Here is a 20,598-nt window from a genome sequence, read left to right on the forward strand (position 1 = left end):
TCAAAAACTGGGGATTAGGGCCTGGATTTATAAATTTTGTTCCTATACGGGCAGGGTAATTTACTGACTAGGCATCTGACTTCTCACTGGATACCAAACATTGTTTGCGGCATCTGACATATATTGTCTTCAATTTCTATTATCACAAAATTTGATTTATTTTTATTTTTTTATACTCAAGAACCCAAATCAAAATCCCCTCAAAAAAGAAAGCAATAGCGAATAACACCCATGTTTAGGACCCCAATGACAATTTACTTGCCTCGCTGTTTCAATGTAAGCATGATTCATATTCATTGTTTGTGCTGTTAGTCTGATGCCAACCTAAAATAAATGTCACAGAGAATGGAAGATTGGGTAGGAGGCTGGAGAAGGTCCAACATTAATACAATGTGCAATCACCAGCAGAAATGACAAATAGGCAACTCTTTAAAAGAGTTAAAACCCAGAAAGGAGGGAGAAGAAGACACACTGTGGAAGTCTAGAGAGAACACCCAGGTAGGGAGGTCAGAGTGCTGGGTGAGCTTGGGTGACACTTCAGTCATAGGAAGGGAGTGTCTGGCTCCCACATTCTAAAGCACCAAAGAAGTTCAGACTTGGTGGGCTAGCTTTTTAAAGCAATCTTTCCTTCCTTCCTTCCTTCTTCCTTCCTTCCTTCCTTCCTTCTTCCTTTCTGACTTCCTTCCTTCCTCCCTTTCCTTCTTCCTCCCTTTTTCTTTTTTGCTTGTACATGTGTGTGTGTGCATGTATGACTGTGCATGTTTACGGTCAAAGAACAACTTGCTGGAGTCAAGTTCTTCCCTCCCACCTTGTGGATCCCAAGAATCAAAGGTCGCCAGGCTTGGTAGCAGGAGCCTTTATTCACTGAGCCATCTTGATGGTCCAAGACACTGCTTCTTGAGTTTCAAATGTCTATGGTGCATGCTCCTGTAGTCAATGTCTAAGGCACTTGCCCAAGAGTACAGTGTGCAAACAATATGGAGTGTAGTGGAGCAAGTTAAAAGCAGCAGGTACGTGAATTTAGAAAATTACATTAAGACCAAAGAGAATCCAGGTATCCCAAGGCAAAGTGTGTACAGTATTATCAGTTCTGCAACTGATCGTGGAATAAACAGCCTGTCTTTTAACCTACGTCTCCACTTCTCAATAGAAATTACAATTTAAAAATGTAAGTCTTGATGCAATGTTAGGTATTACCACTACATTGCCTGAAATATGATTTGGCAGTCTAAATACAAACATAGACCAAATCCAACATATGAAATGGCCTATGCACTGTTTTTATGCTTATAAGGATGATTTTTGCAATCTCATATTTGAAAATTGTTCAATATGTATTTCTCTATTGATCATTTCTGTTCTTAAAATTTCACCCAGAGGTAAAATGAATGAAAAAATTATATACATGAATCTGTCCTACATGTAAAAGTTTAGCAGCTTTTCAGAATTAACTACAAACTGACAACAACTGCCTTGCCAAAGTAACTAAAAGACAACTCTCCAGTCAGAGGCTCCCAACTAGGATTTGTGGATAGTTCACTCCAAAAACTGAGCAAGAGATATGCAGAGTCTAGAAGGAGAGGCCATGAACATGCATGAAGATGCACATATAATGAAGTGAGCTGATGCTGCCCACCTCTACAAGAAGAACCTTAGAAACAGGGCCAAGCACTACAGTCAAGCACTACATTCAGTTTAAATCATAATGACATCCACTATCTTCATGGAGCCTGAAGCAAACTGAAAAAGGAGTGAGGGACTGGGGAATTTATACTTCAGAGGCATTAAGGATATAATTTCCAAATCCCAACTTCTAGAAAACTATGTGGTATGCAGTATCTGACCACTCCTCTAATATTCACAGTCCATTTTACATTTCATATTTTCTATTACAATGATACCAGTAGTAACTCTCAAGAGTTACACCTCCCTCTACTATAGTATGACAGGCTCTATACTGTTAATATTGTCTTATTTTATTATTAAAAAAATCATAAAATAAGCCTAAATTTCACTGTAAGATGAAGACACTAAGGGACGTGTACACTATCATAGGCCAGTTATTCAATCTCAAGGAAATCTAAACACAAAAGTTCATTCTTTTAAACTCCCAGTGGTGTTTAAAGTAGGGCCAGTTCAGCAATTTTGAGACAAGTAGGTGGATTTCCACTACACAACCTTTAAGGAAAACCTTTTTAAAAGGAGATAGGCAGAAGGATAGCAACCTTGAAACTGCCTGAAGTTTATTTGAAGACTGATTCTCAAATCAAGAAACATTTTGAAAATACCAATGCTATTATTTAACCAAACATATAGGGCACAATAAAGCAAATATACATCAAAAAATTCTTAAAAAAACCTACTAGGTGACAGATAGGAAAGGAAAGGACTTAAATAGTATTTTGTAAACAGAAACATCCTAACTAAAATTATACTAATTCAGAAATGAAATAGGCTCGTGTCTGTATGTAATATTATAAACTGAGCATTCTAACATCATTACTATTCTGCAAATGTAAACATACATAGTTTTTCTGTTTATTTCTGATGCTGGGAATACAAGCCAGGACCTTATAAATGGTAAGCACACACTATACTCAGCATATATTTACTTCAAACCATGAAAAATTATGGAAACTCTAAAGTATACTATGAATTTAACTTAGTAGTACTTATGACATGTCCCTTTCAAATTACTGTAACTCACATAGTTTAAGGATTTTTTTTTTTTTTTTGGTTTTTCGAGACAGGGTTTCTCTGTGTAGCTTTGCGCCTTTCTTGGTAGCCCAGGCTGGCCTCGAACTCACAGAGATCCGCCGGCCTCTGCCTCCCGAGTGCTGGGATTAAAGGCATGCGCCACCACCGCCCGGCAGTTTAAGGAATTTTAAAAATGATTTTGTTTTATAAATCTGGGTCTCCCTCCAACACAATCACTGAAACCATATCAGCCCTCTACTCAGTTACCTGATGGATTTTCCCCATAGTGGGAAGTTGAGCTAAGTTTCCTTAGAACCAACTAAGTGTTTTCTTTTGTTTACAAGAGGCACACTAGTTTGCAAAGAAGCAAGCTCTCAGTACTCAATAATTTCTGCTCAGTGATTTGCCTAGCAAACTTCTCTGTAACAATAAGGAGTGTGTGTGCCAAACATTGTATATACAACAGCTCTATGGTGGCATGTAACAACTGCATGTCACACCAAGCACCGTAACAGGAGACTAACGCACGACAACCTCCTGAGTCTGTGTATTCAGGACTGGCCTGGGCAACATACCAAGACCCTGACTCAAAAATAAACAAAAGCAAACAAAAATTAGACTTGAAAAATTTCACTTGTGGCAAGCAATCAACCTAAACTTGGGAAGCAATCTGACCGTCTTAGTTTCAAAAGCTACTGCCACATCTGATGCACAGAAAGCTCACGAAGGGAGGGAGAGAACATTCAGGAAGAATCAAGCTTTGCCCAGTAAGAACATTCACTGGCTTCTTCTAAAGGTTGTTTCTCCCTCTCCTAGGAAGTGATGTTCAAATCTCATTCAAATCTCTAGCAAGTCCTACCAAATTAAATTAGAACTGTGACCTTATAAGATAGCCACAGATAACTCAAACTAATCTTAGTTTGTAGAATAGATTAATTAATGCATTTTACAGTTCTTTGTATAGATTATACATATGTCCATTAATCAGTAGTTAAAAGCCTAAGAATTCCTGGAACTTATAATAAAACCCAATGATTGGGAGTAATAAAAACTACTGAGAATTCTTGTCAATCAATACCAAATACAGGCTCCGACTACTACTATTGAAGAGATGCAGGTCAAGTGGCAATGAGCGAGACTGTAGTAGGTATTGCTCCTCTGAGGTGTCAAGTGAAGTTTATTCATGCTTTTGTTGTTGTTTTTTAAACATTTATAAACATGCTGTCCATTTGACCCATGCACAAGTATTAAATCTAAAACAAAAACTTAAGAACCTGACCCGTGATTTTCAGAGATCCCTTCTCCTGTGGCTCCTGGCATTGCCTGCCTGCCTGCATGCTATCATTCCAAAGGCCACATACATGGTCCTTTCCAGTACGAACTACTACACGAAAATAAAGAGGCGCAAACACACTTGCCTGTCCTCAGTCCCCTCAGAGCCACACTCTGCCTAACTGTTATCTCTAGACGAGCAACGGAGCTCTGAGACACTTTCATATTCTCAATGCTCAGGCAGGAGTGCTGACTGAGGGGCCCCGAGGCACCTCAAACCCACGCTGTCACTTCTAGTCACCACTCAGCCCAGCTAATGCCATGCCTGTCGTGACAAGCATCAGCCACCTTAAGGCACCACACCTTTGCCTCGACAAAACATATTTCTGAAAAGGTATGAGCAGAGGGAGCCTGTTTCAAGGGTTGCCAAGGAAAGCCGGCCTTGTCTATAAACAGCAGAGAGGCAGTGAAAGAACATCCAAAGCCAAAAACGCACGATGCCTGTGAGCCCAGGGTGCCAATAACTGCTCGGCTTCCTGTGCATGGGCAGGCTGGGGAAGGCGGCTATGATATATGAAGATACAGTCTGACCATGCTAACATGGGTTCAGTTGTCAGCCTAAACTTGCCATCTGGTGTTATGATCTAGCAGATCACACCCCAGATGTGTTTCTTCAAACAAATCACTTTTTTTTTCCTTATTCCCCCTTTCTTTTCCCCCTTAAAGAAAGAAATGCCTGCCAAAGATACAAATCGGCTGAAGTTTACTTCAAGCTAAAAACTCTTGCTAACTTAGTCAGATAAGTAGGTGTATCATTTCACACACCCATACCCTCAAACGACCACTTTTCTGAAGTGGCACCTAGAGATGCTGAGCAGAAGATCACTTGTTTACTCCTTGTCGACCCTAAAAGTCGAGGTTATCCTTGGTCATCTGAAAAACACACGATGTGCTGCAGGGAAGGGGAGCTCTGAAATGCCCGTCCTCTGCATTTCTGGTCTCTGCATCCCATTCCACAACTGGGGTGGGGACGGCTATGCACTGCTGTCATTTGCACCTCATTACACAGGGCTGGAGCTTTGAGAAAGCTGATATTCCCTCTAAATTCTTACAGATGCTTCGACTTCACCAGTTCATGACTGCACTACTAGGAAAGACTTCCTGCCTCCAAACTGCTTGCTGGCATGAACGCTGAATTTCAAAATCCCTGAAAAAAGCAAACCTTTGTGGTGTTCTCTTAACTTTCTTCCAGGGGGAGGGGAGGGCCACCAAAACCCAACCGAGCAAAGACTTTTTCTCCTATGGAGTGAGACTGAATCTCTCAGGAGCATTCCCTCCTAACTGCCGACTGTTCATCTTGGTTTGGAATCCATCTCACAAAAATGTTCATTAGCAGAAAGTTATTTGTGAAAGCTGTTTGTTCATCGTAAATCATGACCATGACATGTTCAGCAAGTTGTGGAAATAAGTCAACCACAATACAGCCTTTCACCTGAGCCTACATATGTGTTCCCTTTTATTTCATTTATGCCATTTGAAAAACACTTTGGGACACAGAAAAGGGACACTCTCTAAACCACCACCTCTCTTTATTTAATGGCTCCAGGGCTGTTTTCAAAGTTCAGGGCAGGTGACACTGGCCTGTTCTTAATCTTTACTGCTTTAGCAATGCTAAGGCAGATGACGAGGGACACAAATCCCCTGATGGAAGTGAATACATTCCAAGCTCCCCGACCCACTCAAAGCAGTAATCCCCTGCAGCTGGATCTTACTTACCACCATACAGAGCTAATACATTTTTTAAAAGCTAGTCACTGGTGACAAATGTAAACTGGACAGAACAGTTCCCCCTTCTCTCCGGCTCCTTCCCTCACCCCTCAATCTCCCCCCACAACCCCGAGACTCACTGTCCTGTGATGGATAGGACCTGCCTTTTAGAACCACCCAGCCTATGTAGCACAGCTCTGCTTTAAGTGACTAGAAGGTTTTAAAAGCATCCTCAGCTGTCAGACTGTAACAGAAACAACAAAAATGTCATCCTTAACACAAACATTTCACAACTGAGAAAATCCTGGAAGTTGAGATGATCACTGCCATACTGAATAATCCACTATTTATTTAGCTATCACACGTAGGCAAACTGTTCTGGCGCACAGGATGCTTAACTGAATTAAGCTGGTTGCCACATTCAAGGGCACAAAAGAATAAATGTAAAAGAAAATTTAAAACTTGAGGATCTTTATAAAATATATGGGGTTTTTTTTTTTTACACCTTTGATTTTAAATTTTGGCAGAAATGACTGAAATAAGAGTCAAAAGTAGCCCTTTTATTAGGCATGGATATTTCACCATGGCAAATCAAGTAACCCATGGGAACAATAGCTCTGTACTGAATGAAATCTTTAAAAAAAAAAAAAGACAACAAACTACGTACAGTGTAAAGATGGACGAAAGGAGAGCTGGACGTATACACTGAGCTACCTGAATTATGAAATCAACTAGAATCATTATGTATACAATGTCACTGTGATGTGGACACAAGCTAGCTTCCTCACCTGATACAGAGAAGCCAAGGGTTAGTGGAAGTGACTTCTTTTGGCTCATTCCGGTTCCCAGATTACTGGCACTAAGGGCTATGATCTTACTAACATTACCAATTAGACTTAGAGAGAGCTACCACAACACCGACTACAATACTCAGACCAGACCAGGTTTAATTACTGGGAAGTTACAACTGGAGAGGTTAACATCATTTTATAACCACTCTCCAGATTCTTACTTGAGTTCAGTCCTGCATGATACCCGAGTAATTGAGGCCCTGAAAGGCACCACAGTTAATAATGTGTGACTAGCAGAAACACACGAAGCGACAAGTAGGTCTCTGTGAATTAAATTCACATCTAATTATGTGACCTTTAGTGTCCTCCTACCCTTCATGAGAGCAGCCTAGTGACCAGCCTCAGCAGGACCCAGGTAATAGGAATTTGATGAGGGTGGGAGAAAGGAGAACATTAAACAGATGACTCCAGAGTGAAGAATCCTGAAAGAGTCCAACTCTAAATTCCTTACTTGCTTCCCATTATCATATTTTCAGAATTCAGAGAATTCAGTCAACATACAAGCATTTCAACTGTAAGGCAATTGTAAGTACTGTTGCTCACATGACTCTGATGCCTGGGGACTAACCCTAAAATGAGGTGTAAGAAAGTCAGGAATGTCAGTGAAGGGACAAGGAGAGAGAGAGGGAACAGTGGACTCTGTGGTAACTGCAAGTACAAAATGCAGGCAACGGGCTGTATTTCCGAAGATTCCATTAAGAGTACAGGAATACTGCCGGGCGGTGGTGGCGCACGCCTTTAATCCCAGCACTCAGGAGGCAGAGCCAGGCGGATCTCTGTGAGTTCGAGGCCAACCTGGGCTACCAAGCGAGTTCCAGGAAAGGCGCAAAGCTACACAGAGAAACCCTGTCTCGAAAACACAAAAAAAAAAAAAAAAAAAAAAAGAGTACAGGAATACTAAGCCAAGAAGAAGATGAGTTGATAACAGGAGAGTGAGAACGTTAGTCTGACTGTATAATCTTGTTTGTTTTTGGTGTGTGTGCTGTGCAGCATACAGGTGTTTGTGTGCAGGCCTGTATGTGCACTCGTAGAGGCCAGAAGTCAATGTGGGTTGGTTCAGCTCTTTCCCTCACCACCTTTCTCTTCTTGTTTTGAAACGAGGTCTCTTCAACTGGGCTGTTCCAACTAGATTCGCTGGTCAGCAAGCCCTCGTGGTCCATCTGTCTATCTGCCTCCTCCCCCTGCAGAATCATACCCAGACCCTCATGCACGTACATTAAGCACCTGACTCCCTGAGCCATCTTCCCAACCCCCTGAATCAATCCATATTCCAAAGCTACTTAACCAAAAATATTTATTAAGGCATGTTTATTTTCTTCATATAACAATCAAGATGTCAGTGCTTTGGAACATTGTATATCCATTATAAACTACAAGCAGTATTTCTACTTCCTAATACAATGATCTCAAGTCTAAATTCCAATGTCTACAATGATGTGTTTATGCTGTAAAGTTGTCAAGAAACCTAGAAGAAATGTAAAAAGTTAAGCCTCAGAGGAAAAAAATTGAATTATAACCAGAAGTCCTGCATGTTACTTATTTGTGATAAGAACTGGAGTTGCTTAACCAAACCTTTTAATAATACATTCTATAACTGTACTCAACAAACATCACTGAAACAAATAAACCTGGAGCTAATCCAGTGAGAACTATTGATCACATTTTATAGGAAACCCACAATAAACAACATATCCCATTTATCTGAACCTCCAGGAACCCACTCATATTGGTTAGAAAACCTTCACCGAAAAGACTCAGTCTTGAGCAAGGCCAATCCTTTCAGGGGTGGGCATAGAAAAAGAACACTGTCTCTTTAAGTTGAAAGACCTGCTACAGTTAGGTAGTACTAAGCCAAGAAAAAGTTCTGAAGTTTAACTCTCAGGAGCAAACGTTTTCTACTTGTGAAGAAAACTCTGTTGAAAGACAGAAGACTACATCCCACCAGTAAAAACAGAACAGTTTTCAGTCAGTGACAGCTTTGCCTACAGAGAGAGAGAGAAAAAAAAGTGTCATAGACTCACTTTATTAAACCATATGCTCATTGCCCTGTGAAGAAAGCAGGGTCACTAATTAGTTCATTCTGTGAAAGAAGCCCTTCCTGATCCCGTTGACTTTTGTCCCCCTGGTTAGCCCCAGCTATTTCTGTCATGCAACTTGAAAATCACTGGAGGGAGGAAGATCGCCATAACAACCGCTGAAATGATCTTGTGGAATGTGTCTAGTGGCACTGCAGTAACCTGAATATGTGCTCCAGATGTGTCGGCTGTCAGGGAGAAAGTAAACACATCTGATGGACAGCGTATGACTAGATGGCCTCCGAGCGACTCCGGAGGCTGGGGGAGGGGCCGCGGCAGAGGCAGTGGAGGCAGGGAGTCCCCAGCTGCAGAGGACTCCGGACCCACCCGGCTGGCCGGCCTCGAGGACTGAGTGCAACGGTTCCTCCTCCTCCTCCTCCGAGCACCTCCTGAGTGGCCTCTGCGAATTTCCGTCTGGCATGGACTTGTGAGCATTTGGGAGCAAACTAAAACATGAATGCTGAGAGGAAGGGGGAGAGGAGAGGAGACGACCGGCTCAGAACGCGTTCCGTCTTAAATATTAATGGCAACATGTTTCTGAAGCATTCTATCTTGGGGTTGGGATCTGTCTCCTGGCCTGCTCTCCCTCCATCAAGTGAATAGTTTTGTTTCTCTGCCCTGAATGTGTAGCTAAGCACCCTTTTATTAGGTGACTGAACGATCACATTCCTGATCTCAAATGTTCTTTTTTTTGATGGTAGTGTGTGGTTCCATAGACTTTCACAAGTTGGACAAGTCGGTTGATTCCTTAACTCAAAACACTTCTAAAAAATATTTTTCTAATAGAATACATAGAAATGGCTAGAAAACTACATGGGCCCAAAATCCATTTTCACCTTAGTTTCCTGTTCTCTGGTGTAACTGTGAAAAGAACAATTTAGAGCTGTGCCCAGTGTTAAAAGTTCACAAGTAAAACAGGAATTCTGGAAACATCTAGCACACAGTAGGCACTTGCTAAACACTCACTGAGTCAAATTAATTTTTAATGTACAAAATTTGACAAAATGTACTTAGGTTCTACATATAACCAGTAGCAGGGATTATTTATTTAAAAAAAAAATAAGTAACCAAGTTTAAAAATACTGAAGAAAAATAAATGGAAAGTTTATTTCCCCAGAGGAACAAAAAACACCTCACTAAAGAAAGTAGGAAGCCACCATATCCTCACTGCGGTGCACAAGCCCTCCCTGTGCCTAAATATGTATAAAAATGCCCACTACAGTCTCCCCACGAAGGCTTGCATCTGTGACTATACAAGACTATAGAAGTCTGCGTGGAAACTTAGACTATTTCAAAAGCTTTTCAATCACTATAGTCCAGATTTTCTTTCAGATCCCGCGCAATTTTGTTTCAATAAAAACTGTAATGGTTTTCTAACATGGTTTAGACAAAGAACATAACTGCTCTGGAATATAATTATCTCTATAATATACACAGTTATGATATACAACTGTTTATTTAATGTTTAAAGTTTAAGTTGCTTAAGCTTAACATTCACTAGGGCCCGTAAACTATCGCCTCAGCCAGGGGCAGGCAGCGTTCACCTGGTACTCTCATTCTAGGTGACGGCCAGCTTACACATCTCCTTTCCATGGTAAACATCTAAGGACATGTTTCTTCTCTGATAAACCCCATTTGGTGATTTAGACCTGAAAGCACATCTCCAAGGGGTGGGGAGAAATTATTATTTGAGAGCAGTAAATGGGACAAATCTTCAACTCATTCCTCACTGTGGTATTCCCAACTGTCACCTGGCGGAGGAGGATGTTGAGGATGTTTGGGGGCTGAAAAACTTGTCATGGAGACCTAGGTCAAAGAACAATAAAAGTGAAGGGCATTGCTTCGGCCTTCTAGAAACTGGCCACCCTGGCAGCTGGCAGAATGAAGCCGGTAAGAGACTCACGGTCACGGAAAATGATCCCCCCTCTAAAAGAGAGTGTTGTCCTTTCCTTGTGAGAGAACCTGACAACCTAAAGTAATCATTGCCAAAGTCTAATTCATAAACATTTGCTGGCAACCTCCAAAAACCAGAAATCATCTGGATATTTGCAATTTGCAGAGCACACTTTATTATTATTATAGTCCAATCTAGTCACCTCTCTACAACCAAATTTAAAAACTTCATAAAGGGCTGTCAAATTTTTCAAATAAAAAAGCCAAATATTTAAAAGCCTTTGTAAGCTGAAATTACAAATGCGCACATTTGTAAAATGAAGTGTCAGATGTCTGAAAGATGGCTGTGCTTCCGTGACCATTCTCACCTCCCTTAATCTTAGTATTTAACCAGCAAGGAATAAGCTTGTGTGTGTTCAAAGGACTGAGACTGTTCATACTCACTTCCAGAGCATTTCTTATCCTTCTCAAGGTTCTCAAATTGAACTTGTAATTTTTGTCTCTTTAAAAACATGGTATTATGATTTGAATGTGAAAAGCCCCATGGCTTATGTGTTTTAACACTTAGTCCCTGGCTGGTCTTGCTGTTGGGGGTGTGGGGTAGGACCTAACAGGTAGAAGTGGGTCACCGAGGGGGGGGGGAATGAGGGGGAGGATAATAACACAACCAGTTTCCAATCATGCTCTCCGTTTTCTGGTTTCCCAAGCTGTAAACAAGCCCCACCATGAGCTATTGTGGTCATGGATGCAGCTATTCTATCCCCATGCCTTTCCCGCCATGATGGAGTAGTAAATGGGGAGCCAAAACAAACCTTCCTTTTACAGGAGTTCTGTCAGGTCTGATGCCACAACAATTAAAAACAGAGGTCAGTACATCACTGGAGCCTTTTGTTTACTTATTTTTATTATCTTTAATTACACGTGTGTACGTCTGCAGGTGGATATGTACACAATAGTGCAGGTGCTGGAGGAGGCCAGAAGCATGGGGTTCCCTGGAGCTGGAGTTACAGATAGTTGCAAGCACTTGATGTGTGTGTTGGGGGGAATGGGGGTCATGTGGCTCACAATTGCCTGTAACTCTAGCTGCAGGGGTCCAATGCCCTCTTAGCACTCATATGCACATTCTCACACACAGGCGCACACATATATACACATATTGAAAATGAAATAAATAAATCTTTCTTTTTTAAACGATCTAAGAAACTAAGCCTGTGTAGCAGCAATTCCTTTACTAGTCTCTGTGGCATTACAGAACAGTAAATAACTACTAGTAAGTTAAGGACGGTCAGGAATGGTGAATAATGTGGGCATTAAAAATCTAACCTAACCTAACCTTCCCTTCCCTCCTCTCCCCTTCTTTCCGGTCCCCTCCTTTCCCTTCCCCTCCCCAGGATCTTACTATAAAGGCCTGGCCTGGAACTCTCTATATAAACCCTGCTGGCCTGGTTCTTGGAGGTCACCACCATGTGTCATGCTACCAAGGGAAAAGAAACCATGAAGATAGTAAAGAATTCCAGAGAAAGGCAGAAATTTGTAAAACAAACACACAGAGCAGAGCATCTTCTGCCCAGTTTCGGAGGCCAAAAGAATCCCTGGTCAAGAACAGAGCTGGAGCTGTGGGCTGGGGAGTGACAGGTCAGTAGTGACAAGTGGCACTGCTTAGTATGAATGAGCCCTTAAACTTCCAGCTCCATAACAAGTAAATAAACAGCTGTAACACTGGGTCTGCTGACTATGACTATGTCATCCGTTTACACAAAAATCCATGAAGCCCCCGATCCCATTCACGGCCTTGACTTTAAAACAAGTGAGTCAACGATCCTATCTCAAAATTTTCACCAAACAAAAGACTCCCTCAAGGGACCTTTGAAAATCTTAAGACAAAGCATAGCACTATTAATTTCTAAGAAAAATATTTTTGGTAATTCCTAAATTTTAAGCACTTTCCATATAGCATTTAAATGGAAGAAGTAAATAGAAACAGCTGAACAAAGCTCGAGACCTTTAGTCTAAATTACTTCTCCACACAACAAGCAATCAGGTCATTCATTTACCCAACACTACCCCGCTCTGCATCTGGGGAAGAGAAGACAAATCTACAGCTCCAGCCTTCCCTTGCTCTACTGCCAACTTTTCTCCCTATCTTCAAATGACAACTGGACCATCCCTCATGCAGAAAATTCTCTCAGATGCCCTCTGCCTAAAAGTGAACGTCAAGATTTCCAACAAAATCCAAACACCTTCTTGAGGACAATTGCAACCTTCTGTTTATATAATCATTTTACCATGACTATTAAAAAAAAAAAAAAAAGCAATGACCTACTTTGAGTTTGAACTATAATCTTCCCCCCACCCCATCTCCTGAAACATGTTGCTTTTGCAAGCACTAAAATGCCAAGAGGAGAGGTGGGAGGAGCCAGACTGAGAACTGACAACCCTGGAGTCATCACTGGCTTCAGAACAGTAATGGTTGACTATATTCCTTTATATTCAGCATGCACAAAGAACACTTTTCTCCTCTGGTTTGCAATGCCATTGTCTTTGCAGGGCCATCAGAGATCCCTGGCATGCTAGAAATCACTGGATGTTTGGCTTCCTTCCATAAGGAATCATTATTCCTGCACATGAAACAAGTGATGTCCATGGATCTAGCAGGACCACTTCCAATGGACTGACACATGGCCACATTCTTTAAAACAAAAAAGAAGCGGTCTGAGACCAAATTCTGCTTAAAACCTCCACCTGACTGTGATCCCTAAAAAGGACTCCCCATCCAGGGCCAGTCGACAGCTTACTCACCAGTCATACCTGGCCATACTCTCTCTGCATGACCTGCGTCCACCCCATTCACAAGTGCAGCATGTACCCCTCATGAGGTGACTTCATTTCTCTTCATCCTCTGACTTCAGCTGAAAGGCCCTTCAAAGATGTCAACCCTCATCATTTGGTGGTCCCCTCTTAGTAGTGGGGGATTTTGAGAAATCCCAAAGCAGAAATAATAGCAACAATAATTCTGATAATGTAAGTATTTAATTTTCACTCTTAGACTACCCTGATAAAAGAATTAAATTTGGAAATGCCATTTGTACTTGTTAGAGCTCATTTATTTCAAACATTTCAAAACCAGATCAATACTTCTGAAAACTAGGGTCTCTTTATTCCTTTCCCCACACTGGTTTACAAGGTGTGGCTGCTGCAGAAAACAAAGAGAAAACTATGCAAGTCTTCCAGTCAAACTAAGCCAGACTCTAATATACCAGCTGCCTGACCTCAGGCAATCCCACGACCTTCCCAGGTCTACTCACTCTTCTTAGAAAAACAATGATGTCTTCCTCAGAGAATTCAGAAGACTTATACCTGGAAGCCAATGTGTGCATTCCTAAGTACCCCAGCTACCAATTTACAATTTTGTCTGATCATCTACTGATACAGATAACTGAATCCCTATGGAAACTCCTTAAGCATAAAGGAGCTTTAGGAGTTTCCCCCCTCATATTAACCCCTACATATTAGTATAGAATCTACCACATAAAACAAGCATTCAAGACATCATTGGAAGACAAATGGATTAAAATGGAGATGGGGAGATGGCTCAGTTGATAAAGTGTCTTCTCTGCAAGCATCAGATGTGAATTCTGATCCCCAACACTCATGTAAAAAGTTGGGTGTTACAACTGTAAGGCCAAACTTGGGGGACGCAGACAGGCTGATCCCCAGAGCTTATTGGCCAATCTAGTCAATCAGTGAGCTCTGGGCTCAGTGAGACTCTGCCTCAAAAAATGAGGTACACAGCCAAAAAAGACAACAGACAATGAATGATCTGTGGCTTCCACAGACATGTGTATGACACAGTGATAGGCATTCACACAAACACTACACACAGACACACATGAACACTTCACATGGGATGGATTCTTCACACAGCCTTTGTCAGCTATGTTTTCAACAGATTTTCTGCAACAGGTAGTACATTTCTGGCCATCACATTCGTGTTGGTCTACTGCTCTCATGTGGAATTCAACATTCTTTGAGAGCGAGTTAAGTCACAGAACTCATTTAAATTTAAAATTTAAAAAAAAGTCTAGTCCATATGTCTTATTTATACTGGCTTCATACTACTACTAACACCAATTTCATGATATTGAAAGAACTGAGTGTATACAATGGTCAACACTGCCCTTCTACACAAATGGAGAAAAAATTCATATGGGTGATATGTCAGTAAGAACAACTTTATAAGCGGCAAACATTGCTTGCTTTTTCTATGTTATTAATCAAAACTGTTTGATACTTTCAGTCTGATTCAGATTCTACTTCAATTTGATTTAACCTCATCCAATAAACCCACAAATTAGGTACTATTATTATCTGTAATTCACAGAAGAAACAGGCTCAACTCTATCTGTGTTTATATTATTAGTACTATTATTTTCATTATTATTATTATTATTATTATTATTATTATTATTATTATTTGCTTAACATCTACCTACAGAAACAAGCATGTGCCAGGCACAGCAACAGTATCACATTTTAACTATGAGATTTACAACTCTTGCCAAGAAACACAGATTTAGGTTAGTGGAAGATTTAGAATTGGTGTCTAAAGTTGTATTGTTTTCTCCAGCTTTACCAGTTTTGAGACTTACTCTAATAGGATAAAGCTTTCAACCCAGGAAGTCTTCAGGAAAATGCAGCACCCACCCCAACCTAGTTAAGAATCCTGGCACTAGAAATCTATTTCACCCCACTCAGCACGCGGCAAGACATAATCACTTTCATCTGGTTATAACACAAGGTGGAGAGTTTAATCTCTAAACTCTACAGGGATTGGTCTTAGCAGCTTTAGAAATTGCCTCTCACACTGTGAACACACCTCACAGCAAGATGACCCTGCTAATGGTTCCCAGATTAGGATTTGGGGGACCAAAGGCATAGATCCCCCCACTCCCTAATGTCTTTTCCTTTGTAGGCCAAGTGTGTGGTCACTCGAGGTATCCTCATGACCCTGCTTTCAGAAACAATTTGCTCTGATTTGAACAAAGAAATCCAGGTCATATTTTAAAGTTGGAGACGAATATGTATAGGATGTGGATCATCAGTAACACAAAGTTGTATGTGCAGATTCAAAAGAGGCTCAAGCAATAATATCTTCATGAATGTAAAATAATCTCAAATTTAACCTTGATTCTTCAGAAACTTTGGCTAAGCTATTTCTTCCAGGAAAAAAAAAAAAAAGATCTAGAAAAACCAATTCGAGAATGTAATTTAACGTTTCATTTCTTATGAAGTTCAATTCTGCTCAGTCAATTTCTCCCAGGTTCTAAATGAACTCTCACCAAAGTCGTCAGGAATGAAAATTAAACACCTATAATTCCAGCACTGGGGAGGCTGAAGAGCAGGACTACTTACTACAGGGCTCCGGCCAATGGGACTATACACAGCCAGACTGTCTCAGAGCAGGTGAGGCGAGACACAGAGAGAAACAGATTGTTAATCAACTGCTAAAGTGAAATAATTATTAAAGTTGATTATTAGCGAATCCAATAAAGTCTAACTGATCATTTTCTTTCCTGTTTTAAAGAGAAGGGCCAATCTCAAAGGAAAAAAAAAAAGAAAGAAAAGGAAAGAGAAGGACAAAGAAACAGATGCAAATGCATCTGGGCTTCTTCAGAAAAGTCCTTTGGACTGTCCACAGAATTCTGATAGCAAGCCACATATATTACCAACTACAACTGTTCAGCTTACATGCACCAATTTTTTGGCTCTACCAAAAAAATTTCATCATACCGTAATTTGCCTCCCCCACTATCCATGTTCATAGAACAGAAAACACCAGAGTTAAATTCTAAAATGTTCAGAAGCTTGGAGAATTAACAAAGGGTTTACAAAACTTTGCTCTTTTTCATATTACTAGAGCTAAATATTAACCCTCAGATAATTTCTCAGTCATATAAAACTAAAACATAATAAAATATAATCGTAGAAAACCCTGCTTTCACAGGATGGGAAGGTTCTTGGGGCACTGCTGAGTGTTTCCTATTGACAGGCCAAGGCAAGGCCTGGTAATGGGGGTCCTAAAATGACAGCTGCAGATGAGATAAACAAGACTTCAGAACTGCAGTATCTGATGCATTTCAGAACACACGACTATATGTCCTTGTGCTACAGCATCCACGACCCTTTTCTTATACCGCTGCAAATGCAGACAGCCAGGACATCAGAGCCGCATCTAAGCTGATTCCAGGACCCCTGAGGTCCTCACCCCCCTCCTGTGATCACCACCTCTGCAGCCACACTGCAAGTGCAGCTTCTCTATTTAGTCACCTTTGCTCTGTTTGCTGGACGTTATGACCTACAGTGTAAAGGTACCAGCTGTAGAGAGGCACCAGCTGGTGCAGACGCCAAGCCCTACCCAGCTCCATGTCTTCTGTGGCATTCAAGCCTAACGGTCCAGGCTACAAGATGTTTTGTGCACTTAAATGAGGCCCACATGATAAAAGTTGTATACTGTACACAAGTTTCAGCCTACCACTTATTTTTAACCATAACTGTTTGTTTGGAAATTTTTTTCATGCCCAGATCTCTACTGATAGTTTTATTCTAGATATCCCTTAACAGGAAAACAGTGCAAAGTAATACAACTTACAGGCAGGGCATGAATGGTGCACACTTGCAGTCTCAACATTCCAAGGCAGAGGCAAGATAGCTCCACAGTCAAGGCCACACTGTCCTACACATTGAGTTTCAGGCCAGCTGGGGCTAACAAGGTAAGTAAGACTCAGCCTCCAAAAAGCAAAATCATTTATGCATAAAACCCAATCACCACAAAATATACCATGGTGAAGGGCTCGTGTATTTACAGATTCTGCAATTTATGCTTCAGAATGGATATTATCTTCACCAGTAGATAGTTCATGGCTGCTCTTAGGCAAAATGGTATTTTGGTTATTAAATAAACACTTACAGAATACTTGTCATATTCCAGGTTTATGCTAGGTTTGGTGATTCAAACATAAATAAAACATGACTCCTACCCCAGGGGACAATCTTGATGGCTGAGACAGATACAAAGAAATACAAAAAGGCTATTGTACTGGCCTATGAGTACCACAGATGTGGCTGCCACATATAATTTCTTACAGAACACACATGAAGGAAAACTAGTAATTTTGCTAGTCTGTGGAGGTGAGCTAACACAACTTAATTCTTACATAAGTCCCTCCTTGTACAAAGGACTAATGCAGAAAAGCCATTGAAATATACAGCTTCTAACACACTGGACTAAATATAGATAATGCTCTTATATAAAAGACACCAGAAGCTTAGGGATTCTTTCCTTTAAAGTCAAACAATAATTCTCCAACAGTTTATATATGGAATATGTACCTGATGGCAATCTTATTTGTTTTCAATATTGCTGAGCCAATCAGAACTAGTACCAGTCACTGAGGACTCTGCATCTTTCAATGACAAGTTTGGCTTTTGCTAAGTATTAATATAGTAAAAGCTACACCTCATCCCTCCTTTTCTTATCAGCCTTCCTTCTGTGTAATACTAAAACACCACCCAAAATACAACTTGGTTTGAACAGTACCCTAGATTAGAAATAAATTCCCTACATCAAATATTAAGCAATGATCTTTAATTAAGTACTTCATTAAATGACAACCTTTCTGAAGGGACTGATCAGGTTTGATTAATCTTATCTGCAGGTTATAAAAGGATCCCAGGTGAGCCTATTTTAAGCATGCATGTACCCTTTATTTCTGGAAACAACCACGTCATTTCTTCTTACAACCATCACTATATGCCTGTCTCTTAGCATCTACTCTGTATTTCTCTCTCAGTGAGAAGTACAAAGGATGATTAGATGATCCACCCAACTCTATATCCAAGAAAAACATTATCTGTGGTATGCATTTTGAGTAGAAAAGGATTTGCAAATTGCTTAGTCAACAAATGTGGTACATATACCTACACACATGCATGCCAGCAATCACAGTCCCACCATCAGTCATCAGAAAGTGCTGAGTATTCCCCAGACCTCCTTCCCAATGTCTGTAGGCACAGTCTCAAAATTCTTGTCTCAAACACCATTGCCAATCCATCAATACTGATGAAGATCTGGTCTGTTTTCCATCTTTAATTTAGTCTACCCTCAGATAAGGAGCACAAAAGAAGTTCCAAAGAAGTCACAAAGATCAAAAAGCTAGTTGGTGACAGTCTCGGTTAGAAAAAACCCAGACCCGTGCCTTCTGGTCCATACCACAGTGTCTATCTGGAATGCTTCTCTTACATACCCTAGCCCCTTAGTGTTCCTTGATCTCTCCATGTCTCCATCATTTAACCTCTTACCAATTTCATTGTGGTAGATCCCTACGCTCCTAATTACTTTGATTTTAGAGAATGTCAATGTCCCTGGCATTAAACGGGAAATAACTTATTGTCATTTCAAATCCATGCATTTAACGACTGCCCACTTAACCTAGCATTCACCCCTAAGCCATTAGCTGACATCCAGAAGCTTTCATACTACTCATCCTATTTTAAAAACAAAAACAGAAAAAAAAGGTATTTCTTATATTCAGAAGACTGAGGCAGGAGAATCAAGAGTTCTTGGCTAACTTGTGATACATAGATCCTGTCTCAAAAAAAAAAAAAGGAGATTGTTTAATATCATGATGACCAACAACTGCTGTGTCTTTCTCTCTCCAATGGCATGTCTGTGACACTCACACAATGAGTAGAGTAGCTCTCACCATGTTTTAAACTCAGAAAGACAAAATTTGAAAATGTTTAAATAATGAACTTAGAAAATGTATCCAAAAAGACAAAATACTTCCAAATAAAAAAAAGTCAGTGCTTAGACTTACATACAAGTATCCATTGCAAGAGATGTATTTCCCATATTTATTTATATAAAATATTACTTAATGCATATTTTTTTGAAAATTTGAAAGTTGCTTCACTTTATGTTATTTCAACTCATTAACTCATGCTGGGTGTGTGTGTGTGTGTGTGTGTGTGTGTGTGTGTGTGTGTGTGTTTAGTATCGTGTATATTGTATGTCTGCTAAACTAGTACAAGAATTTTCACTTAAACTGGCATCACATCCCTCAGAATAACTCCTGTAAATTTAAGTATGATATTTTGTACCTATAAGGACAAGAAACTAAGGGATCCTTATCTCTTGCATTAGACAGATACCATGATATACATTTTCATGTATATTATCTCAAAATACTCAAGTATAAATACTATTATACCTATGTTATAGAAGGAAGGAAAATTGGTCAAAAGCAAAAGATATCCGAGTCTGAGCAGGAGTTAAAAGATGGGTATAAAAAAAAACTTGCCGGGTGGTGGTGGTGGTGGCGGCGGCAGCGGCAGCGGTGCACGCCTTTTTAATTCCAGCACTTGGGAGGCAGAGTCAGGCGGAACTCTGTGAGTTCGAGGCCAGCCTGGGCTACCAAGTGAGTTCCAGGAAAGGCGCAAAGCTACACAGAGAAACCCTGTCTCGAAAAAACAAAAAACAAAAAACAAACAAACAAACAAAAAAACTTACTAGAATTAAATAGTACTGATGATTCTATAATCTTGTGAATAAACTAAACCACTACTGACTCTGGACTTTGATGATCCAATTTATGGTATATGATTATATCTTGATGAAAACTAATTGGATATGTAATCCAGGTGAAGAACATTTAGAAAATCCCTGTACCATTTTTCTAACCTTCCTATGACCCTGAACTTATTTCAAAATTAAAGTTTTTTTTAAGACAATGTAGATGTATAACATTATAGTGAGGGAATGACATACACTAAATTTTAGGGTAAATTCTGTTACATGTTTTTTTTAAACCACATGTAAAAACAGATTAAGCAATGTTCTGAAGACTATACCTCTCTCAGTAGAAGAATCAATATTCAAATTTGGATCTTCGTTAGCTCCAAAGACATCATTCCCTTTATTATAAAGCCAAAAGGCAAGGTGTCCATGTGTCCTCTAACAGTACTGAGTTGTCACTTAAAATCAT

General features: G+C 40.2%; 1 protein-coding gene and 1 long non-coding RNA gene across 3 annotated transcripts in view; one reads left to right on the top strand and one right to left on the bottom strand.

The window, feature by feature from the left end:
• The window catches only part of Bnc2 (basonuclin zinc finger protein 2), a 407,276-nt gene that overhangs the window by 363,866 nt on the left and 22,812 nt on the right, over nucleotides 1-20,598 (bottom strand). The window lies entirely within an intron of this gene.
• On the top strand, nucleotides 9,003-12,278 carry LOC131903746 (uncharacterized). The gene is made up of 2 exons (XR_009377583.1): nucleotides 9,003-9,089; nucleotides 11,947-12,278. It is a non-coding gene; the product is annotated as an uncharacterized LOC131903746 (long non-coding RNA).

This window comes from Peromyscus eremicus, chromosome 2, assembly GCF_949786415.1.
Source record: "Peromyscus eremicus chromosome 2, PerEre_H2_v1, whole genome shotgun sequence".
Taxonomy (NCBI): Eukaryota; Metazoa; Chordata; class Mammalia; order Rodentia; family Cricetidae; genus Peromyscus; species Peromyscus eremicus.